Genomic DNA, 26,034 nt, shown 5'->3' on the forward strand with positions numbered 1-26,034 from the left:
TAAACTTGTTTTAAGAAAATGATACTTGAAAACTTTAATGAGTTTATTTATATAGCACTTTTCTCAACACCAAAACAAGAACAAAAATTTACATGGAAAATTACAAAAACAGCAAGATAAAAGTACAGAAGCAAACAGAAGGCGACATTAATGATACAGTATCGAGAAGTACACAAGTCCATGGATGGGTTCTGAAGATTATGAAAATTAGCTTGTATTGAAACGCTTGGGGATGGGTAACCAGAGCAGTGTGTAGAGAATGGCTGCTTGGTGGGCAGTGTTTAATGTGTGTGATTACTCAAGCATCTGAGTTTTAAATATGTTGTAGTGTGGATGCACTGCGGATAGGGCTGCCCACTGCTCCGGGCAAGCGTGCTCACTGCCCACTAGTGTGTGTGTGTGTGTGTTCACTAGTGTGTTTTTCACTGCATGGATGGGTTAAATGTGGAGGTGAAATTTCCCTGTTGTGGGACTAATGAGGGTCTCTTAATCTTAATAAGCAAAATCAATGGGGGGGGGATCGCCAAGTAGTGTAATGGTACATTCAGAAAGTATTCACACTCCTTGGCTTTTTTGATTTTGTCACATTACTGCCTTACTCTAAAATGGATTAATTTTCTCATCAATCTGCAAAAAATATTGCCAAAATAAAAACAGTGGTACAGCAATGCTCCTGACAGAGCATAAGAAGTTCTGTAAAGAGGAATGGGAGAAGCTTCACAAACCCAAACATACCAAGCTTGTGGCCTCATACCCAAGAATATTTAAGGTGTCTTAATCCTCATAAATATGACATTTTAGTAATGTTTAATAAACTTATAAAACTTTGAAACCTTGTTTATGCTTTTTACTATGGAGGTTTTTGCTGATGAAAAAAAATTAATTTCATTTTGGAGTATGGCTGTGACATAAAATGAGGTAAGAGCAAAGAGGTCTGAATGTTTAATGTTTTGTGTTGTCTGTCTGTGAAGTAGTAAGTAAACCAGGAAAGGGCAGTATGAGCCATGTCAATAGCAGAGAAGTGGGCACTGATTTCAATGAAAGCAAAGCTGAGGTCTACTAAAGTACTACTAAGGATACAAAGTCAGGAAGGCAGTCAGAAAAACAGGAGAGCAGTCCCAGTGCTGTGGAGTGAACAGACACCAGATTGGAAGTGTTCAAATGGATTATTTGATGGAACTGTATTTGGGCGGCAACAACCTTTTTCCAGCAATTAATTTAACAATAAAAGCGATGTTTGAGATTGACGGTAGCCAGGAGCCGTATTCTAGAAACTTCCAATCTTTATTCCTAAGTTAACATCTTTTCAAGTTAAGACTTTTAACATTCATTTTACACATGCACAACAACATCAACACAGATAATGACAGGGAATTGTTGAGTGCATGTCTGCAGGGTCCAATATTTTTTGAAATGCAGAAGTGGGGAAAAAAAAGCTCTCACAATTTGAGTAAATGTAACACCTTTATGCTAGATAATGCAAGTGAACTTTTTTGCTACCCTACAAATACCACTAACAGTAGCAACAGAAGCTTAAAAAAGATATTAGGACACCATTAAGATAATTCAGTTCAGCTCCTTCTGTATTACTGTTTCCTTTCTGGAGACACAACAATGGAAATGTCATTCTCATAATAGCTACTGTCCTACTTTTACAAAGCCTGTTATCTCTTCACCACCAAAACAGAACAGAATATTCAGAGAGAAAAATATTCAGAGAGAAACACAGGTCTCTTGAGACTCCATGATCCCATAAGTAGCATCTGAAATGTTACAGAACCAAATCTTTTCCAGCAGGGTTCTGGAACATTAGAGGTGAAATTGTGAACAACAATCATGTAACATCTGTGTGAATGTGTTGGTGCCTTTGGAGATGACTGTGTAAAGTAAAACACTTCCCACAGTCTGAACAGCAAAAGGGTTTCTCTTCTATGTGAATGCTCTGGTGCCTTTGGAGATGACTCTTCAGAGTAAAAATCTTTCCAGATTCGGAGCAGTGGTATGGATTCTCTCCTGTGTGAATAAGCCAGTGTCTTTGCAGATTGCACCCGTCAAAAAACCTCTTTCCACACTCTAAGCAGCAGAAAATTCTTTTTTTCTGCCTTTGTGAGATGTATGGAGGGCACCAGCTGATGTTTGCTGAACACAAGAGCTGCTTCTGGACGCCATATTCCCACATTCAATCGTTCCTTATTTCAGCAGTGTGACCAATTCCTCTTGCTGGTATGTCCTGATGTGTTTGGGGAAATAAATTTAAATCACATAGAAAAACTGACTCTAGGAGCAGGAGAACTCTTTCAAATGGAGGTCATTTCTTTCTGGAAAACAAAAACATTGCAAAATTCAATATCAAATGCAACAAGTGTAACAAAAATGGTTTGATCTGAAATTGAAGTGTCATAGGGAAAGAGCATATTGGCTGTGGAGGTTACAAGACAGTTTTACAGACAAATATGAAGCCTAATTATGGCAAATAATAATCACCCTGCTCATAAACCATCGCATTGCAAAACGGTCTATGACAGTGTGCTCATGGAGAATGGACATGCTATTAATTATGCTGTTTAATGCAACTGTGTTGAACACCAAAGATTGCAAGCAATCAGCATCAATCAACATCTCACTCGAACACTCCTTCCTCCCAGCTTATGTTACTAGGAAGATGTGCAACAAAATGATTAAAGTCAATTTCTTTTGACACCAATTTGTGAACACAGTATTGTGAATCAAACCAAATCATGGGCTGAGTGCAAGGCAATAGAACCCTTGGTAACCCCTGTTAGTTTGTCTAGTTACAGCTGCCTCTGAATGCTTAAAGACTCCCTTCACACAAAAATGCGTTTTAAATGGTTAGCTCCTCTTAGATGGAGTATTATGATTACATAAACTGATACTTGTACAGAAAGCAATCACAGCTGACTAAATGTTTGAGATATTTGAACTACACTCAACAGTTACCTAAAATAGATCAATCATGGTGGTATTTAAAATTATGACCGTGTCAAATTTATATTCAGCATTTTGGTGTGTAGAAATGTAACAGGTGCAGGTAGCAGTAGCTTAGCATGTGTGTGTACAGAATAAAGGTTCAAACATGATGTGTCACAGAATATAGACCCAGTTTTTAAAGCACTATGAAGCCCCACAAAATTCTTATCCACAGACAGTTTACAAGTTCTGTATTATTTGTTAAATTTCTCTACACTTCAAATTTTGTTGTTAAGCTATAGTAAAAATTGTAGGTCTTGCGATTTCAAAAACTGCTCTCTTTCAAATTGCGATTTACTGATACTTATTACCGATATATGTTGGTTTAAATGCTGTTTAGCATTTCGGAGGAAATGGTGACCTTTGATATTTTTGGTGGGCTTTATTGCTGGAAACTAATGAAGCAATCTGGCCGGAATACATCTGGCAGACCTGTGTTTTTTTTTTTATCTCAAAAAATTCTTAGCCGAGCATGACAAACAAACAAAGTCTGCATGAAAACTCACCTCACCTCAGTAAAAATGCATTAGCGGGTATATAATTTTGCAAACCATTAAAAATACATTATTATATCACTTAATAGAGCCACATGAAGGCCAAAGTATCTCCCACATTTCTGCCAAATGCAGGTAAATGTTGCCGAGAGATTTACCTCATCCGCCAGATTCGTGCATTGTGCAAATGTTAAAGTTACTGAGTGCTTACATAGACTGCTCCATGTGGGACTACAGGGCTTTAATGCTACACAATGAGCGGCCATTGTTATAATTTCATTTAGTAAACTTCATGGTAACCTGCCATACACCATGAATGACTTATTTTGAAATAAAGCCTAAAAATTCTGCACTAAGCATGTGACAAAGAGGTGTGTTGTCTTCTACAAATTAGCATATGTTGAATATGAGTTTTGACCAGTAAGAAGTCAGTTTTTGATATCTGAAATTGAATTCATAACTTAGTCAGAAAACCAGTTTGACTAGTCATAGTTATCCATCAATGAGTGACGTTTACATAATGGAGATCTGTAATGTTTACTGTTACTAGTAAAATGTTGATATCTGTAATAATGTTAAACAATATCATTTTCACTAGTTAAAATTAAATTACAGATATCTATAATTCTTATTCCTACTAGAAAGGATTACATTTTGACTAGTCAGAATAATGTTTTACTGTTATGATAACGCTGGCGTCATTTTAGGCTAAAACTGATTGCCACAATTCCACTAGTCAGAGGCAACAATTACCAGAATAAATATGGATACAATTTTTAGCATATATCGTTGTTAATAATCAACAAATCGCTCAGCGTGAAACCCAACAAGACAAAATATTCTCATCATCCAAAACACCAGTGGAAGAGCAAGAATCAAGTCGCAGGTGGGAGTTTTACTTACTCAAAAGTGTTCTGAGGGCAGAATGAAAAATGATTGGTTCAGAGAGATAACTAATCAAATTGTGGGGGGGGGCAAAGGTAAAAAGGTAAAAATGTTTTTCAGTTTTATTTATTTATTATGTGGCTTTTTCTTGTTGAGCTAGCTTGAACCAAGTAAGTGCACCTTTATTAGGCTAGCTAGCTAGCTGGGTTAGCTACTTAACCTCAAAGTTAACAGTAGTTTCAGTTAATGTCAGCTAGCAATTTGAATTATGTCAGTTTGCCAACAAAATTTAAAGACGGATATAACCTAACGAGCGTGATTTGATGGAGAATCAACAAATAAAGCTTGCATTTGAGAGCTTAGCTAGCTAGCTAGCTAGATTAGCCATTTATAATTGCAGTCAAAAATCCCATAGTGTTGACTTGTTAATAGTTATGTTAGCTGTTTTTGTTTATGCATTAGCATGCTTGGCAGCCTTACATTTTTTGGGAGTGAGCTGTTTGAGTTTCGTTTATTGTACCACAGCATAGCCAGATAGCTAGCTCATTAGGATATTTGCAGAGACAGAAATGCTGCTCTTGGGGCAAGGGAACTATGCTTTTGAGATAAATCACACTTACTTAAGCATTGTCTTAAAGAACACTTTACTTCAGTTCATTGTATTCAGTGTAAATACGCTATAAGGGCAAGAGAAATGTAGTATAGCCAAATATCATGCTCCACAAAGTTTCGTTTGATATTTGAATAGTGTAAACAGGGCACAAGAAATGTACTCTGTAGGTGTCCACTAGTGTACTGTTAACAGGGCAATGCTTATATGGTGTACTTCTGCTCATAGGGCAGGAGAAATGTACTGTGTAGTGTAGTTCTGCTCTTAAGGCAGGAGAAATGTACTGTGTAGTGTAGTTCTGCTCATAGGGAAGAATAAATGTACTGTGTAGTGTGGTTCTGCTCTTAAGGCAGGAGAAATGTACTGTGTAGTGTAGTTCTGCTCTTAGGGCAGAATAAATGTACTATGCAGTGTAGTTCTGCTTTCAAGGCAGGAGAAATGTACTGCAGGCATGATATTGCTCTTGGGTCAAGAGAAGTCTAATGTGTTTAGAATAGAGCTTTGCATGCAACCCTAATTTTGTTTTATTTCCCTTGTTTAGGGAAAATGGAGAATATTTGGATTGAAGGTGTCAGACCAAAGCTGAAGAAAGTTACAGATCCTAAGATCATCCAAGAAGTTGTTGTTTTTGAGGAGAAGGACTTTATGCAGTCTTATATGAAGAATTTGGAAGAGGAAACTTGCAGTATTTTTTAAATCTCCTGTATGTACTCGCAAGGACTACTACTACTATGCCTGTGAGAGATCCGGCAAAGCAACTGGAAATAGCAAAGGAAAACCAACAAAAAACAGGGCTAATTCTTGCAGGGCCTGTGTTTTTCGGTATAATCAATGATGCTGGATTTACAGGTGCTGTGGTGCACAAAATGTTAAAACACAATGGACATGATGCTGGCATTCAAGAAGAGGGTGTAAAAAATCGTGTTGATCCAGAGCTACTGGCTTTCATTGACATGTGGCTTGAACAAAGGCTGTCAGTCTCTGAAACACTTCTGAAAAGTGTTGATTGGGCAGAACGACACGGACATATGAACAAACACAATCGTTGATTCTACAAACCGGATTCCAAAAAAGTTGGGATACTAAACAAATTGTGAATAAAAACTGAATGCAATGATGTGGAGGTGCCAACATCTAATATTTTATTCAGAATAGAACACAAATCACAGATCAAAAGTTTAAACTGAGAGAATGTATCATTTTAAGGGAAAAATATGTTTCAAAATTTCATGGCGTCAACAAATCCCAAAAAAGTTGGGACAAGTAGCAATAAGTGGCTGGAAAAAGGAAATTGAGCATATAACGAACAGCTGGAAGACCAATTAATACTAATTAGGTCAATTGACAACATGATTGGGTATAAAAAGAGCTTCTCAGAGTGTCAGTGTCTCTCTGAAGCCAAGATGGTAAGAGGATCACCAATTCCACCATTGTTGCGCAGAAAGATAGTGCAGCAATACCAGAATGGTGTTACCCGGCGTAAAATAGCAAAGACTTTTAAGTTATCATCAACCATGCATAACATCATCAAAAGATTCAAAGAATCTGGAACAATCGCTGTGCGTAAGGGTCAAGGCCGTAAAACTCTACTGGATGCTCGTGATCTCCGGGCCCTTAAACGTCACTGCACCTCAAACAGGAATGCCACTGTCAAGGAAATAACAGAATGGGCTCAGGAATACTTCCAGAAAGCATTGTCAGTGAACACAATCCACCGTGCCATCCGCCGTTGCCAGCTGAAACTCTACAGTGCAAAGAGGAAGCCATTTCTAAGCAAGCTCCACAAGCTCAGACGTTTGCACTGGGCCAGGGGTCTTTTAAAATGGAGTGTGGCAAAATGGAAGACTGTTCTGTGGTCAGATGAGTCACGATTTGAAGTTCTTTATGGAACACTGGGACGCCATGTCATCCGGACTAGAGAGGACAAGGATAACCCAAGTTGTTATCAACGCTCCGTTCAGAAGCCTGCATCACTGATGGTATGGGATTGCATGAGTGCTTGTGGCATGGGCAGCTTGCATGTCTGGAAAGGCACCATTAATGCAGAGAACTATGTTCAGGTTCTAGAACAACATATGCTCCCATCTAGATGTCATCTCTTTCAGGGAAGACCCTGCATTTTTCAACAAGATAATGCCAGACCACATTCTGCAGCAATCACAACATCATGGCTACATAGGAGAAGGATCCGGGTACTGAAATGGCCAGCCTGCAGTCCAGATCTTTCACCTATAGAGAACATTTGGCGCATCATAAAGAGGAAGGTGCGACAAAGAAGGCCCAAGACGATTGAACAGTTAGAGGCCTGTATTAGACATGAATGGGAGAGCATTCCTATTTCTAAACTTGAGAAACTGGTCTCCTCTGTCCCCAGACATCTGTTGAGTGTTGTAAGAAGAAGGGGGGATGCCACACAGTGGTAAAAATGGCCTTGTCCCAAATTTTTTGGGATTTGTTGACGCCATGAAATTTTGAAACAACATATTTTTCCCTTAAAATGATACATTCTCTCAGTTTAAACTTTTGATCTGTGATTTGTGTTCTATTCTGAATAAAATATTAGATGTTGGCACCTCCACATCATTGCATTCAGTTTTTATTCACAATTTGTTTAGTGTCCCAACTTTTTTGGAATCCGGTTTGTATGTTACACCAGAGGATATAAGAACAATCAAAAAGAACACCAATGCCCTCATTTTTCATGATGTGAAAGACTGTGTCAGTGTTGACATTCTAGCCACATCAGAGCTAAAGAAAAACATTTGTTTTTACCAGCCTTTAAGTGATTAAAAACCCTTGATAACTGTAGTACAGACACCCTGGCAAAAGCAGCTCCTAAAAGAATATCTACATCCCATGATGTTCATGGACGCCACCTACAAAAGCATGACCTCATATGGCTATGCATTCTATGCACTTCTTCTGACTAATAGTATTGGAAGAGGGATTCCATTTACATACTTCATCATCAGTCAGGAATCAACAGCCACACACTCTCTCTGCCTGGAAAAGCTTTCTAGCTGTAATCCTGGCTTTCTTCCCAGGTCAGTACGCTAATAATCTTATTCTGATTTTACACTATGGACTATGTATGACGAGAGATGTTTTTGTATACGCCTATGTACTAAAACTTCTCTTGAATCCTGCTGCTGGTGTGTGCGGGTGTGGCAGATATATTTTGGGTATTTTTGTGATCTGTGGTACAAGTGGTAACTCTGCCTTTAGGCCTGGTTAGACGTGCTACACAAAAACAAACCTAACAGGAATAAGGTCATATTTTCTGCTATATTCAGTATGGAGATTCAATGCCATTTTGTCTTTCCACTTTCACTAAAGTATTTAGTTTGATCTTCATGCTGGTATAAATCCGTTGGGGAAACTACCTCAATAAGGGATGTGATGAATAAGTAGAAGGATAGACATTTAATAACTTTATATAATTCAACAAATGATCAAAGTACAGTAAATACATCCTGAAAATTATTTGTGACACAGCAGGTTAGTGCTTCTTTCTTTTTACCACAATTGGCCAGAAGTAAAAACAGCCAGAAATGAGTATGTATGAGGTAACTGAAAAGCCTGCTTTTGAAAGGGGTTTCGAGATGCATCTTCGCTTCAGAAACCACTTTGTTTTAGCTTGCAGTAGTGACACAGAATCACTGGTGTGGGTGATTTTATGGAAAAATTTTTCCAAAATCACACAATTTATTACTGTTTTATTTTTTATTTTTTGAAAACCATTCCATTATTTTGTATTATTATTCCACTACTTAAATGTATTATTTGTTTATGATAATTATTTAAATTGTTTTTTTTTTTATATTTTATTTTGTTATCGATGAACAAGGGCACATTGCATCCTTGATACAAAGCATCACTGTTTTTCCCTGTTGTCTTTTCCACAACCTGAATGTTCACTGTAGTCAAGTCCATGTAGTGCTTTACATCCAAAAACAAAAACATGGAATCTTTAACATTCACATATTTGACCTTATTGGAATGAGTAATAAATGCTATGATGAGTTTAGATTTCCATATATTCTAATAACCTCCCCCACCACCTACATAGTGGTACCCCCCAGATTTTTTAGAGCTGTGGGAATCATTGGTTTAGCTTATGCAGTCTAAAGTATATACAGGAAAATGTTCATACCATTTAGAATAATCACATACATGTCGCTAATATGATCTAACTCTTCTGATTTCCTCTAACATGTAGGCTGTACATAGGTGGTTGGTAAAAAGGGATGGAGAGAACCTGCCAGTGGAGCAGAGAAACGTGGTGATTCAAGCAATGGTGGCAATGAAGATGTGCTTAACGGTAAGACTCTATCACATACATACAATAGATAGGGAAATAAGTCCCCAAGGTAATGTGCACCCCACCTCCCCCCACTTTTTTTGTCTCCTCGCCAAATTATGGGGCCAATTTTAATTTTGACACATACTATTGACTGAATGGCTATGGTTGAATTAATTCTGAAATTTTATGAATCACTGCATTCTTGAAATTTATTCCCCTGGAGCCTTATTTTGGGGTCAGCTGTTAATTTTTTGTCATTTGAAAAATAGTTATTTGTGCATTTATATGAAATTGTAAAAGAAAAAATTACAAATATGATATCTTGAGTTTTGCATATCATGTTAATTGTTTACAATTACCAGTTAAATGATATGTGTTGAGGTTACTATAATTGTTGGTAACAATAATAATAATAATATGTAACAATAAATTTACACATGATTATGTAATTAATTTCATCATAAAAATATTTAATTATCAAAATTGGCATCAGGTGTTTCTGTTTTATTGTCATTTGTCTTGTCATTGCGTATTAAAATAAAGTGGAATAATTGATGTAAATTGATAAACATCTCAATTTTATTTTCATATATAATATTTGTAGTGTTGTAATTTTATTAATATTAATTTTTGAAAATGCAAAGACTTGAATTGATTTGACAATTTATACTTTCTGTAAAACTTAGAAGACAAATTGATTCAAAACTCACTAAGGGGGCTTCAGACGCTGATAGTGGGGGCAAGAGCCCCCTTTTAAAGATTTTCTTTTTTGTGCTATAAAAACAGCATTGTCTGCTGTTCTCACTTTTTCCAGTATTTCCTCTAATTGGGTACAGGCTTGTGTCCTCATCCTGTGCATGCTAAACTTTACACTCTTTATTCTCAGATTTATTAAGCTGAAATTGTCTTTGTCATTTTGGCTTTCTACTCAGATGTTTAGCTTTTTTTTAAAACTGTTTTGTAAGGTTGTAAAAATGTTCATTTAAAGTTTTTGTGTTTTTCAGGAAGAAGAGTTTAATAACACTTCTGTCACAAAGTGCAAAGAGCTGGATTCCTACCTTGGTAGTTCACATGTATCTACCTACTTGAAGAGTCAGTGGATTTCTTGTGGGGAGCTGTGGTCCAGTTTCGGGAGGTCATTCAATCATGAAAACAGTGAGACGAACAACAAGGCAGAGAGGTACAAGATTGTATATAGGCCTGTTTCTTATAAGAAACAACATGCCTTCTTCTTATCACTGAAACTGGTGGAGGCTGCATTCACATTTCCATGTGCAAATCAACATTTGTTTTTATAATGAAATCAATATGCACACCCATACTTAAAAACACAAAATAACAGCTATAACTATTTTTAGGAATTGTATTGCCTGTAGTGCATATTCTGCATTCCCATGGAGTGTTAAGCCCATCTAGGCACTTTTTAAAACTTGCAATTCCATGTTCTCTGTCTGAAACATTCTGCTTTTAGAAAATCTAAATGTTATTGGTCATAATTCTTAAAATATAACTGACATTATATTTCAGAAATATTAATGAAATATCAATTCCTAAAAGGGAACACTAACAGGCGGGTCGCTTGCTGTGTGGGGATGTTCAGAAATATTACTATATTACTGGTAAATACACTATTTATTGTAGCATTCACTATTGTCCTGAAAAAAAAAAAAAAACACAAAGATTGTTCTTTGACTTATTATTAATTATTTCCTACTACTTTGACTGATTTCCATTTGTACTGACTGATTCTGTTTTTTATTTATTTTATTTTAAGCTACATGGATGACCTGGCAGACATTGGACAAATCAAGGGAATCAACACTGATGACTTCTCTAATGCTGTCAAGTCTATGATTGAGAAAGGACTAGATTTAAAATTTAAAATGAATGAAACTGGAACATGTTTTGTTCCACCTGATACGAGTGCACAGTCTCACACAGTTGATTTGGTGATGGTCAAATGTGACTGCAGAAGATCTAAAAGCGGTTTTGTATGCAAACATGTCGTTTTCTCAAGAGTAGTTGCACAACAGCAAGGAGCAGACATTCAGGAACTCAGGATTGCTGCTGCTAGTAAAATCATTGATAGTCTTTCATACATCTCAGATGATGAAAGCCTCACAGTCTTTCACAGTGATGGGAGTGTAGGAATTATAAATTACAAAAGTCCAAAATTTTGTACATGCATAGCAAATAGTCATAGTGAAGAATGTGTCTATACTTTGGTTCACAACATCCTCTACCTACCTCTGACACCTTGCAAGTTGGTCTCAACTAAAGAGGATAGGGGCCAACACTTCCAATTTTGGTGTCCCTTTGCAGTCCACCAGACTTCATGGTTTGTAAGACTGCATCGGTAAAGAAGGTGTAAGCTTTTGTGCCTTCTTAAGTTTTAACAATTACTATACATTTATCTCATACACCAAGCATACACCAAACTTTTGAAATGTTATATGGTATGTTATTAAAAGGCACGTGCACATGAAGAAAAGGTTCATGCTTACCATTCATTTTCCTTTGTGACAGCTGAAAGTTCTTTGAAGACATAAATAAAGGAAAGGATTGACAGTGTAAAACACGGTTTTCAATGTAGTTTTTAAGGAATCATTGTAGGAAAATGTCACACTATTTCCTTAAACATATTATGACACAACCAATATGTTATATTTGAGGACAAATGTTAACAAGGTGTTAATTTATATACATAGTAGTTGGTATCAGCTCAGACATCATAAGAATTAATGGTCTAAGTACTATGCAGACGATATGAATGTATCACTAAGAATCCGCAATGCATCAAGGAGAATGGACATTTTATTTATGCCGTCTAATGCAACTACACTGGTTAAACACCAAAGCTTTTAAGCAGTCAGCACCAATCATCACCTTGCTCCAGCACTCCTCCTGCGTCCCAGCTCTAGTGTTATTTGAAAGTTGTGCAACAACATAAACATAGTCCTAAGTTTTCAAATTCTAAAATATAAAAATATAAGAATCCTGAACCTTGACTGGGTATCATGAATTGAATCAAATCGTGGGTTGAGTGTATCAGTCCACTCCTATTGCCAGCAGTCCTTCCATAAGAGAAACATTACACTCTATGTAGGAGGTTGATAGGCTACTAGCAGAGCAAAATATGCAAATATATTTACTGTACTCCCCAGTATCCTGCCCCAAGATGAGCATTACTCTTTAAACTGTATCATAAATCTTAACTTTAGGAAGTATTACAGGTGACAGGAGTAGAGCTTGTGTCCCAAGAGCAGCTTTACCCTGTATACAGAACACTAATAATAACTTCATGACTTAACTTAATTGGATCATAAGTTCAATGTGCTTCATTTTACTGGAGTTAAGCCAGCTGCCTTTCACCAAAACACAGTTAAACTATAGCTGCACATAACAAGTTATTTTTACTATACACTTAGTGGTAAAAGTCACAGCACATGCAGACTTCAGAAAAAAGCCCTTAGTTCATATCAGAAGTCAAATTCACCACTTTTTAAAATAATAATGAATTCAACTAAGTAATTCATAAAACCAACACATAAGTTCAGTTTAACGAAATATGTACATATGATTATTGAAGTGATTCTACTGTATTTTTAAGTAATTGGCAGCCCCAATCCCTACATTTCTCAAGTTTTTTTAATGAATAGTCAAAGTTAAAATATTATAAAATAGTATTTCTAAAAAGTAATCCATAAAACCAACAGATATCAGTTTGGAGTTTAATATTCTATGTACATAGAAATTATTAAGTGATTCTTCTATAGAATCTTTAAGTAATTGGCAGCTCAAATCTCCACAATTGTTTGTATATTTTAATTGTAAGTAAAACTAAAAACATTATAAAATGATCATTTCTAATAAGTAGTCCATAAAACCAACAGATATCAGTTCAGTGTTTAATATATTATGGATATTTGAAACTTAACTTGTATCCTTAGCCTTGCTGCGCTTATTTGTATCATGACTAATCTCTGATATCCTCATTTGTCAGATGCTGCACTTTCATGGTCAAAAAGCATGGTAGTCCTACCATCAACCTACACATCATGTTACCTTCCTGCTAACCAGAGTTCTCTTATTTGATTAATTCTTCTTTTCATTTTCACCAGGATGTCCTTCTTCACCAGTATCTGCTTTGGTGATTGCAGCACCAGCTAACAAGGGAGTCCTTTAGTTAGTGTAGAAGCCTTTCTCCCAAATGCATTCGTATGCAGTATTTCTCCACTATCCAGAGGTCTATCTGCAAACCAAGATGATTGACTCAGCCACCCATTTCAGCAGCAGAAGATGACTCGGAGTTGCCAATCCAGCAATTCTGATTCAGAAAATGCTACCAGCATTACAACTACAGGTAGGATTGTTTAATAGCCCAAACCACCTTATCAGAAAGTGTTACCAGTATTAAAAGAATAATCAGAAAATTTTGATGGCATAAATCAGCTTATCAGGGAGTAAGAGGCAATATTAAGACTGGTCCGTATGCTAGACTTGAAGTAAGCCAGAATTAACATGAGAAACACAAGTTATTACGCTGTAGTAACGTTATGCGCATGCTTGGTAGTACCACTCAATGGGTAGGACAAATTAGAACACTGTCAGAACACTGGCTATTAGGCTTTGTAATGCTGCATGGGAGTCTGAGCAGACTACTGTTAACGTTGGCTGCACTTCCTCTACCCCAACAAACAATATGGCTGCCAATTCAGCTGAGAATACTGCAATGTTGTCTGATCCTCTCTTTTTAATTTCGGTTTTAAACTGTAGGATATACACAGCAACTCCTAACCACCCTGACACAGGGTCTTTCAGTGCACCTGTAAATATATCTGGAGCTCATACTTATATCTTTGTTCTATATAAAGTCTCACCATCTGTCCTTTTCATACAAGTTCTTTCTTATTCCTTATGTCACTATGCAATTGTAAATCTACGATGGGAGTTGGAAAAAGCCATGGAGGAATTGTTGAAAGAACTGCGGTGCCACATATTGTTTATTCATTATATACATACTAAAACCAGTGCAGACAAAAAGTAAAAATACCAAAGGAAATACTAAAACTGAAATAAATTAAATATACACAAAATATACACAAAATATGCAGAGACAGGAGGAACGTATGAGAAAAACTGCTATGCACAAATATATTAAGCAAGGGATAATCTGAGAATAGTTTATATACATTTTAAATTAACTAGAACATAGGTCTAGTTCTAGTTCTAGAACATAGTTTAGCCTGTTTACCATCAATCTTTCCATTAATTTACATAAATTTGATGTCTAGGCAACAGGTGTGTAATGACAGGCTTCTAACTTGTCTTTACCTGGATCTCCAACAGGGACTACAACTCTGTACTTCCTAGAAGCTGGCAGTCTCCCTTCCTCCCATATCTTATTAAACAACTCTAAAACATACTGAGGCACCCTGGCTGACAGATGTTTTATCATTTCATAACAAACTTCATCTTTTCCAGACAATGTTTGCTTTACATTTGCTAATGCTTGTTTTAGCTTATTCATAGTAAAGGCCATATCTAAAAGGTGACTGGTTGACATTCTCCACTTTACGATATCTTGATTTTCTTCTATTTTCTTCTTTTCCTATTGAATCATGCTTCTTCTGTTAAATTACTAATGTACCATAAATTCCTCGGCTAAAATTTTACGGTTGTTGGATTAGGCTTAGCCCTATTTGGATGGATATAAATTTACATGGGGTCTAAGTAATGCCCTTTGGAGATTTTGTTTCCATTTTTCCTGTGTTTTTCTCCCTCCTCCCCTAGAACATTACACCAAATTACCCGAATTACTACTGTTTTTCACCACTCACTCACCAGTCGGCTAATAAAATTTTAATCTGAGATTTTGTTTGGTTTTCCAGGCACATGTTGAAAATTAGAAAAAGATTTTTATTCCCTGTATTTAGTCTCCTAGTGAGCGTGTATTTTAAACATTTTTTGGATGGCGAAACGTGGATACCTCAGAAGTCTTTCAACCATTAATTTGGTCTGGTGGTAGTGGAATTTCAAGTGGTTCTACTACATGTATAAAGCACTTTATATTCATATGCACTTACAAAAAAACAAATAGAGCATAATAATATGACCTTGTGTAATGCAAGCATTCTGGTTTGTAAAAAATTTGCACCCCCTGTAGTAATTTTATTGTAGTATTTTTTTTTTAACGGATGTCCCTCTGACAATCTAATCCAATCCAAATAGAGCTTGTTATGACCCGGTCCAGGGTCTGGCTGTAACAGAAAATGAGAGTGAGCTACCTCCCCAGGCCTGTTACTGGACCAAACACTGCACACCATTTAACCAGAAAACAGCTCAGGTTTATTGAGATGTTCTTAAAAGTCTCAATGGTAAGATGGTGGTTATAGGATAGTGGCTTCAGCATATGAGCATATGCCTAAAATAACAAACAAAACAACTAGGTTTTAAAAAACTAACTAAATGTAAAAAAAGTAAAACAAAACTATGAAAGGAGGAACAGGAAAAAAGAAACAGGAGAAGAGAAGTTTGTTATGAAAACAAATGGCGCTAGTCTCCTACTTTTCCCAAATGTTCCCACATAGTTTTTCACAGAATTTAACTAAGCTGTCACGAAATTGAATCAAAGAGTTGAGTGAGGAGTGCCAGGCTGGTCTAGACAGGTGTACTTAAAAGTCAGACAGTCAGCTATATATTTCCCAAAGACTGTTAAGAAATGTTCAAACAGTAAAACATTTAACAGCAAGCAGAAGACCATCCTTGATCACAGAACCATTCACCACGTGAATCCTCTAGTATTTGTTTCAATGCTTTTATATTTGGTTTTCTTTTATTGTGTTCTGGTTAATCATCTGAAAATCCAGTGCATTCATGAAAGCAGAGTTTGGTGGACTCTGCAACAGCTATCAGGATACTCAAGAGGTGCCCTTCTCAAATCAATTAACAAACGCTGTCCAACTTTTACCCTTAGAACTGTAAAGCCACTATACAGTTTTTATTACAATTAGTTTAACAACATTCTATGTGAATTAAACCATGAACAATGTTTTCCCTGCTTGAGTACAGAATGCTTTAAATGAAACACTTTACAGAATTCTGTCATTAACTTCTCATTCAGTCTCAGGCTTTAGCAAAACTGTATACTTTTATAGCTCAATTTGCAAATGCTTTTATACGCTGTTACAAAACTGTTACACTTAACTCCAGAACCTAACATGAAAACTGCATGAGTTTTTACAGTCACATAAGATTCTGAACAATAGTCAAAGCCCAACGATTGTAACGGTGGTTGAGACAAACTGCTGACTGAATGTTTGTAAATAGGCTAATCACAGCTGATTCCCATCTAAGCTGAAATTATACCTTGGTGTTGATCCTCTATAAAAAAAGGGATGAATTCTGGAATTATGGCAGCACGATGTATACATAAGGGAGGACTTGTGGCCAAATGATAAAGACCACGTAGACTAAACATTTACTATTGTTGTGACCTGTGTTTTATTATTCTTTGCTACATTATAAATACATAAATACTGGACTTTTCTTATCTTCATTTGTTCCTCTTCCTTCATTTGTAAATATATATAATTTATTCATTTCTTTTTTGGTGTATTTATACATTGGCAGCTTTAGAGCGTTTTGGGGCATAAAATGAACTGTTGTACCTTGTAGCTTGTTTCTGCAGAGAGGTGAACTTGGTAAATGCTTCTTAGCAATTCTAAATTCTGTACTAGTCAAGTCAGTCAAGTCAAAGTTTATGTATCTAGCACTTTTTACAGCCAAAAAGTAAAAACACAAAGCTGCTTTGCAGAAAAATGCAGGTCCAAGTCCCCAGGAACAAGCCAATGGTGACTCCCTAAAAAAAACTCCCTAAAAGCAAGAGGAAGAAACCTTGAGAGGAACCAAGACTCAAAAGGGGAACCCATCCTCCTCGCCAGATAGCAAAGCAATAACACAAGAGCAATATGAACAGAGAAGGTTTTACCATTAGTACAAATATTAAAAATACAGAAAAAGGGAAAATCAGGTGAAGCAATTGCTATGATTATATAGTTCTATATATGTTATATAGTATATATAGATGATACTGCAGCAGTATCACCAGAAGGGTCAGTGGCATGCAGACCATTTTTGTACTGCACAACACCTTCTTACCCTGGACAATATCTACCACTCAAGGGCTAATCATTTAATTCCTGGTAAAATACAGTGTATATTTTGCTGCTATTTGTAATGGTCTCTCACCTTAAATAACGTTATCTTGCTACAGTGTTACAGGGTAAATCAGGACTCTTGTGCACTCTTTGCACAATTCATACTATACAACTATCATCTAGCTCACACTGTCTTATTCTGCATATATGCAATTTGATAGTTATCAAGCATTTTATCACTTAAATACACTTCCAAATTATTATATGCTTTAAATCAGAAACAAGTAGCCAACAAACGCAATTTTTTTTCCTATGACAGCATGTCCAACTCCACCCCTGGATCAATATCAAATACGACTGGAGCAGCTGGATGTTGGGTAGATCAGCAGAATGGCAATAGGAGAAGATGGATATAGGTCCAACTCCACGCCCTGGACTTTTGGCTCTGCAGCAGGGGTACATAGGGTTAACAGTCAGCAGCTAATGACAAACGCCTGGGATGCTAGACCTGGTAGCTGGAAAGGGAAGGTGGGGTGTGTCTTATCTGTATTATTTTTACTGTCACTTACGCTTGTGGCTAAGCTAAAGGTAAAAGTAAAACTACCTAGCACTGTGAAAATAAGCAACTAAAATTACACAATATGCTCACTTGCAAACAGCTAATGTTATCAACTCCCTTTAATGGCAGGGGCTGACAGTAACATGAATCTAAAAAGAGTCAGTGGTCTATTCAAGTACATAGGGGCTATAATTTGCTGCATTCATTCATTCTGCTTTGCTCGTTGTCTTATCCTTTTTCTATACAGGAAAATATGCTATATGAACATCTCTCATGGAGTGTCTTCCAGCATCTGGAGAGAGTTTTCCCATTTGCTGCTTCGGGCTTCAAGCTGTGCCTAACAGCCCTCTGTTGCTTCACTGAATCTCAGCTCTAATTTTTTTTCTTCCAGTAAACAAAAGTGAATTATAAAAATTATTTTTCTCTTTTCATCAAATATATATTATATTAAAATATCTTCTGCTCTACATTACAGATGTAAACTGAAGGTTTAGAATCTGCAATTTCAACAAAATTGCTCTAATGGTTTTAATGAGCTACCTGTGAAAAATAATGAATATAACATCAAAACATGTTTTTGTTATTACCAACGATAACTGTGCCTTCTAAGGGTTGATCTATAATTGAGTTCATTTTAAACTAAACCTTCTATCTGACAGCGTGTACTGCAACTTACTGTGCTGCCCACATGCTGCTTCTACAAGTAATGCAAGCTGGCCCGTCAAAGTGAGTCTACAAGTAGAAGCGTCCACTCAGCGTCCCCCAGAACGATCCTGTCCTGTCTAATGCAGCTGTATACAAAAAGATTTAACTCATCCCAAGTTCCCTGTACTTTCTCTCTCCTCAAGATTCCTTTCCACCAGTGGGCTACAATAGTTACATCATCTACGAGTGTAAGACAGCTAGGGGGTGCCATTCCCCTGCCAAAAATTACAAAAAGAAACTCAAATAGATAAAATGGTCAAAGGGCAAGGCCGTGCTTTAAAGCAGAGTTTTCAAATGCAAAGAAAATACAGGAGGTCTTACTCTTATGTATTCTCTACTTCTATGTTAACCTCAAAGGGGAACAGAGGAACAACTTCGTATTGTATTTGTATAAAAGTGTCTTTGTAAAGTCAGCTCTTAGTGCTCACTGAAGCAGAGCTTGAATGTATTATCTGCTATTTTAGCAGTCATTTTCTACATAAATAAATAACGCAGTGCAAAACTAAGAGACAGATCAGTAAGAAACATTTTTTAGAAAATTAGTTGTCTTAAAGCTCTTACTCTATCTGAGCACACTATGAAACACTGCAAATACCTTCTGCAAAATGAGATTTGCCACAAATTTCATAGTTCCACTTTGAATACTGGAGAGCAAGCAGGATCCCTAGAGGTCTTAGAATACAGAAGACACTTACCATCAGGCATGAGGATCCAGAATTTTGCATAAGATGGTGTAAAATTTTGAATAAGTCCTTTTTAGATGTAACACTTTTAGTCAACGAGTTCATATAAAAGGAACCCAATATTGCCCAAGAATAGCTAGGTAAAACAAAAGCTTCAGTAATTACATCACATAGTGAAGTAAGCATCAATGAAGAAGTGGAACAACTTGTCTGATTTAAAGGGGGATCTTCAACAAATGAAAATTACAAAGTTTTGTTGAGATGCTTTGGACTGTAAAGAGAAAAGAATATATATCTTAGAAATACACTTCAAGTGGATCTCAACGTAAAGTCCATTTTGTAGATGAGGCCTTTTATACTTCAGCTTCCAGTGGTAAGAGTGAAGCAATTTTTTAAGAGAACAATCCAGCAATACCGACACTCAAACAACAGCAGTGTGCAAATATCCTCTGCATCAAAGAGGACATGCTGTGGCAGATGGGGTGGCTCAAAGAGGTGTACGACAATTTAACAGGAAGAAGAAAGGTGATCATCAAAGAATAATCTGATCTTCAATCTTACTGGTCAGGTTTACATCCTAGTGAAGTAAGCCTTTTGAATAAGGGTCTGAGGTTTGTTCCTTCACATACCACTGATACATTCATTACCAAGATTGAACTTTTTGAATGCTTTAAGTTTAAGAAATGTTATTATTGTAGTGTATAGGAGTTAAGCTGCTCCTTTGCTCCCTCCCATATTAGTAATGTATTCATGCTACTTGCATATTGATTGGTTGAGCCAGTTCCGCAACCGGTTATATTACTCTGTAGTAAGTTGGTGTGAAAATTCAGAAAGCTAGGTTACTCATTCCATGAACAAAGGCTATAATCCCATTTGAGAGGGGGTTCAGTGCCTGATTGGCATCTGGCAGGAAGCGGCAACTCCGTCGTCCAGAAACAGACTGCATTGGAGAAAACATGCCTTAGGAGTGCTGTGTCAGGGAAGGAAATGACTGCTATGGGAGGGAGCTGAAGGTCACCTTTCAGTTGGGCACTAGAAGCTTTACATGGGAAGTCTAGGTGGCTCCTATCCATGAGCATATCCTTCTTGACCTTGATCTCTTAAGAGCTGCTGTCATAATGATTCACACCAGTGGGAAGGCTTTCAGTGAACAAGAGTTGTTCCTTGCCAAGATAGTTGGTCCTGCCTCTCTGCCGCTTTCTCACTAGGTTGAGCAGGGCCAGTGCACCCGTTGTGACCTTGGGGACCTTGGGCAAGACTCATAACACTACCATTGCCTGTCTTTATAAAATGATCAAATTGTAAGTAGGTCTGGATAAGTATTTATTGTTATTCCATCTGTGTACAAGTACACAGTGGAGCGAAATTACGTTTCTCCAGGACCATGGTGCAACATGGAACAAAATAGACAGTACAGACAAAGTGCAAATGTGCAAACGTAAGTGTGCAAAACATTAAACTAGAAACAATACAATAAGTACGATAAATAAAACAGACATTAGACACAGTAAACATACAGGACAGTGCAGCACCAGCACAGCACTTATTTCTGAGCATGAGGTAGTGAGGATAAGGTGCAGAGATATTTAACATGCTATGATATGGGTATACGCAGTCATATTGTGATACATACGTGAGCACAGCAGTTACTGAGGTAAAAATATACAATAGAGGTATACAGGATAAGAGCGTCTGCCAAATGCCATAGAATGTAAATGTAAAATGTAAGGTCAGTAACAGTTTGTTGCTCCAAATGACTGAGTTTCACACTCAATAGATAACATTAACCAAAACAAACATTAAACATACAAAGCTGTCAGTGAGGGTACAATCTGCAGCACCATTTTGGACTAAGTTTAGGGAGAAGCTTAAAGAAAAACATGTTTCAGCCCCTGTCCTAGCATATTCTGGACAATACATCCTTGACACAGATGCCTCTAACCACAGCATCAGAGAAGTGTTTTCACAACTCCAGTGAAGGGAAGAGAGAGTGTTCACATATGCTAAAAGAGGTACTGTGTGACTAGGGATTTACTGGCCATTGTCCGCTACACTCAGCAGTTCTGCCATTACCTTCTTGGTCAAAGGTTTGTGCTGCGTACTGACCACAACAGCCTTACCTTGTTGTTTTGATTTAAACACCCTAAGGGACAACTGGCTCGTTGGCTAGAAGAACTAGGTCAGTACAATTTTGACATTGGACACAGAGCAGGAAAACGGCACTCTAATGCAGATGCAATGTGAAGACAAGATAAGGCAAGCTGGGATGACTGTAACTGCTACCAAGCAGGTAAAGATTGATTGATTTACTTCGTAGAGACTGTAAGCACTGCCAAAGATGTCACATATTGTTGGAAGATGATGTTGACAATGTTGTTTCTTTGGCATTAAGGGTCATTAAACTTGGAGAAGATGCAGATGAGTAGTAGGGGTTAAACAGGAGAGGGTCAGACAGAAACCCCACTAGAGACTCCATTTGCAAACTGGCTGCAGCCCCTCACCAGTGAGCAACTGACAGCAGAAGCAGAAGTCAGACCCTGTGTCGTAGAGTTTGCACCGATGAAAAGAACTTGGTCAGCCACCTATAAAGGAACAAGTAGCACTAGAAGGCCCAGCTGTGCGGAAGTACTGGCTGTGTTGGAACTACAGAAAGGAGTGCTGTACTATCGATGGGAAAGACCTGGGAAACTAAATCCCTCCCTACTTCTGCTGGTTCCTGCCTCACTGCAGAAAGAAATTTTGCAAGCTTGCGACAATCCTCCAAAGTCTTGTCATTTGGGGGAGGGGAAGATGCTGGAATGTCTCAGTCACAGTTTCCACTGGTATGGTATGGGAGGAGAAGATGCTGGAATGTCTCAGTCACAGTTTCCACTGGTATGGTATGGGAGGAGATGTCCACTCATTCATAAAGAGATGCCAGCACTGTAATGAATGCAAAGCTGCAGGCCCTGCTAAACATGCCAAACTACAAAATTACCAAGCTGGAGCACCTCTGGAACGGCTACGCTTGTATATATTAGGACCATTTTCAGTGTCCAGCTCTGGAAACAGGCATTTCCTTGTCATCACTGACCAGTTTACCCGCTGGGCCAAGGCCTTTGCAATTCCAGACCAAGGGGCTAATCAAGGGCACAATTTTTAAAACTCCCTCTTCAGGAGCATGTGTAGACTCATACAGGTTTCTAACGCAAGGACAACGCCCTATCACCCTGCATCTAGCAGACAAGTTGAAAGGTGCTCCAGATTATCAGATGCTACATTGATAGGAATCAGAAAAACTGGGACGAGCATTTACCACTTTTGACTGCAGCGTATCGTAGCTCCCTAGATGCAGCAACTAAATAGACACCAAAGAAACTAATGCTAGGAAGGGAAGTATACCAACTTCAGAAGTCCCAGAATTCCTCCACAGCCTGAATAGGGGATGAATGAGGTCCACAACACTGCCAGGGAACACCTCAGAGTTGCGCAACAATGACAAAAGAATGTGTATGACTTGGGGGCACAAGAGAGGGTTTTCAATGTAGAAGACTTGTCTATGTGAGGGACATCACTTGACAGAGCAAATAGAACCCAAAACTGCAGGCCTCCTGAAAAGGACCATGTGTGGTCTCTGCATGTTATGGCCCTGTACTTTATGAAGTTCAAGGAACGCAACACAGGAAGATTATGCATCATGATTGCCTCAAGCTTTGTAACGGTAAGGTGATACCAGCATGGGTCTAATGCCAGTGAAACGTTCTACAGTGCAGCGCAGATCCCACAAATATCAGCACACAACTTGATTCACACCACTAAACTAAACAGCAACCTGCCAGCAGCAACTCTAACATGATCTCAGATTCTCCAGAACAAGAACAGCAGAAGATGCAATCTGAAAAACAAGGACAAAGGCAAGGGGCAGAAGATCTAAAGGACGGACAGACCACCAGACGGGAGAAAATAGTTTTTTACAGTAATGTTTAAAAAAGGGGACACAAAACAGTAAATTAAACATTTAAGGACTCTTTCTATCTGCAGATTAAATGCACTGCTATGGGAGCCACTATGGCCCCTAATTACACAAATCTTTACTTCTCAATAATATAATCTTTACTGTTCTCAGTAATAATCCTTTTTTAGAAAACATTATTCTGCTCAAAAGGTATACTGATGACCGGTTTGTCATTTTCAGCGGTTCACAGAAGGATTTTGAATTCTTCGCACTGTATATGAACTGTTTTGGACTTTCCATTCAGTTTACTCATCATATACAAGAACTATGTAAAGTCTTCTTCATCCTAAAAGTGCCCATTCAGTTCCACAAAACGGGCCTGTCTTGTAGTCAGTTCACAAGGCTTTGATATTTTTTCAGATACAGCTGATTTTGAGGCTAGAGCCCAGATTCTATATAAGGACTTCCGTGGCCGTGGGTATCCAGAGAATTGGCTTGATTCTGCTCTAAAGAAGATACATATTTCACACCCTTTAGGACTCCAGAAGGTGGCTCTAGAAAACAAAAATTTACATTCAGTGCTCCAAGTCAGATAACTAAGAATGTCATTAACAATCATTCGCATATTTTACAAAGTGATGATCAGCTATCAAATCTTTTTACAGATCCTCCCCTTCGGGTCTTTTCAAGAGGAAAAAATTTAAGCCACAAATTGGTACAGGCAGATACATATATTCTCATTGTTTCTGCAACTCTCTCCAATACCTGAGGTAATTTTCCTTGTCACAATTGTATCTCTTGTTCTCAGTTTATGAAATGTAAATCCTTTACACACCCTCAAACTTTATATAAACATATAATATCTATTCTGTCCTTACTGCGTGTAACATAACGCAACTTGACAGATAGCTAAACAGCTGGGATTGAATAAAGAGCTGGACCAAAGGCGTTTCAGTGTCTTCAGTGTTTACTTTATCCAGATTCCCAATCTTTTTTGTGAAACTGCAAACAACATTACATATCTTCAGTTTTGGAAGACATCAGTATGCTTACAAAATAGACCACTGAGATATTTGCAAAGCAACATGCTTTGTATCCACGCGGTATGTGATATAGAAAGGCATCTAACATTACTAACAGCATTTACTACTAACAGCTCAAGAAAATGTAAGTAATACTCTACTCATCAGCATCTTAAAACATAATGTACAAAGTTTTACTCACAAACAGTGATGTCTAAGGCACAAAACGTGAGGATGGACAGAGATGAAATTACACCTGCTTCATCACACACAGCTCAAATCCAAGATGGCTGCACTGACCTCTAACCCTCATCATGTGACTTAACTCGCAAATCAGAATTAAGGAACACTTTTGTCTAACCTTAGCAGCACCATCTAGTGGCTATAAAATAGAATAGTCAATGTATAAAAGAACAGTCACAACAATATCAGACAATTCATAACTTGGAGAGCATGCAACATGTGTTGATCTACATATCATCATGTGTCCTTCTCCTCTATTGTGTAGGTAAAACTAGACAAGCTCTGCGGACCAGAATAATTGAACATATAAGTGCGATTCGCAGACAGGATGATACGTTTCTTGTTTTTCGTCATTTTGAATCACCTAAACATTCTCTTTCAGATTAACATTTCCTGGGCATTGAGAGGTAGTGATGCAGAGAAGAAGGGGAGATCAGAACAAAAGATTATTACAGATTATTAGGAGTACTTTTGGATCTCTGCTCCCTAATGGTATGAATGAGGGTCTTAATCTCAATTGTTTCTGTGAAAGAGGCTATCTTTGATCAATGTATTGTATTTTGAAACAGGTTTTGATGCTTTTTGATGCATCTGTTTTTTTGTCTTTGCAACTGAGTATATCCTCTTCCTGTTGTACTGTCACTTTAAGAAGCCCCCAGCAGAGCCTACACAGGTGAGGGCAATTTTTTTGAATCTTCAAAAAGGGAGTAGGTTGAGAGAGTTGCTTCATGAGCACTGATGGTTTGTCTGGCTTTTTGTAATAGAATAAATTTACATTTTTGCTTGACTTGTCTGACTTTTCAGTGGTGTGTAGGCAAAACTATTCCCACTCCAAAACATGACAATGTTAAAATGCACATGTATATCCATATCAAATGAAATTGAAGGAATGAAGGAATTACAACGCTCTTTATGTATAGTCCTCCTATTTTAGTGGAGCATAATCAACGTGCTACTCAGTTCACCACAGAATTGAAATAATTAAGTAATGTGAAGTAATTTTAAAACTACAAAGTTAGTTGGCAAGGACCCACACTGCTCACACTTTAAAGAGATAGGAGACAAATACTACTATAGCCTACTATAGACTAAAACCCTATTCGGGCGGGATTAGTTTTATATGAGGAGGTAAGGTTAATGTAATTATTACTGGCGTTTCTCAGTTATTGTAGTCCTGTCTGAATGCACCATGTTCAACCACAAAATTGTAACCTTTGCTATTGTAGGTGTGTTTATGCTGTAAACCTATGCATATGAATCATATGCTAGTGTGAAAAACATAATTATTAGAAAGTATGTTGATGGGTAGAAGTGAGAGAATTTTGAAGCAGGGCGGCAGAATAGTTTTCAAAAAAAGTACAGCGCTGATATTATTGATAACATTTTTGAGGATGGCTTTTCCATAAAATGTCCCATACCAATCCATTTGAGTTGTCACTGCAAAACTAA

The 26,034-nt window shown here is 37.5% G+C and overlaps 1 long non-coding RNA gene across 1 annotated transcript; it reads right to left on the reverse strand.

Moving 5' to 3' along the window:
* Positions 1 to 75: 75 nt before the first annotated feature.
* LOC118805896 lies at positions 76 to 24,643 on the reverse strand. The gene is made up of 4 exons (XR_005007066.1): positions 24,545 to 24,643; positions 11,785 to 11,815; positions 11,528 to 11,628; positions 76 to 2,318 (listed from the first exon to the last, which is right to left on the reverse strand). It is a non-coding gene; the product is annotated as an uncharacterized LOC118805896 (long non-coding RNA).
* Between the last annotated feature and the right edge of the window lie 1,391 nt (positions 24,644 to 26,034).

The sequence above is a fragment of the Colossoma macropomum genome, unplaced genomic scaffold, assembly GCF_904425465.1.
Source record: "Colossoma macropomum unplaced genomic scaffold, Colossoma_macropomum, whole genome shotgun sequence".
NCBI classification, from domain to species: Eukaryota; Metazoa; Chordata; class Actinopteri; order Characiformes; family Serrasalmidae; genus Colossoma; species Colossoma macropomum.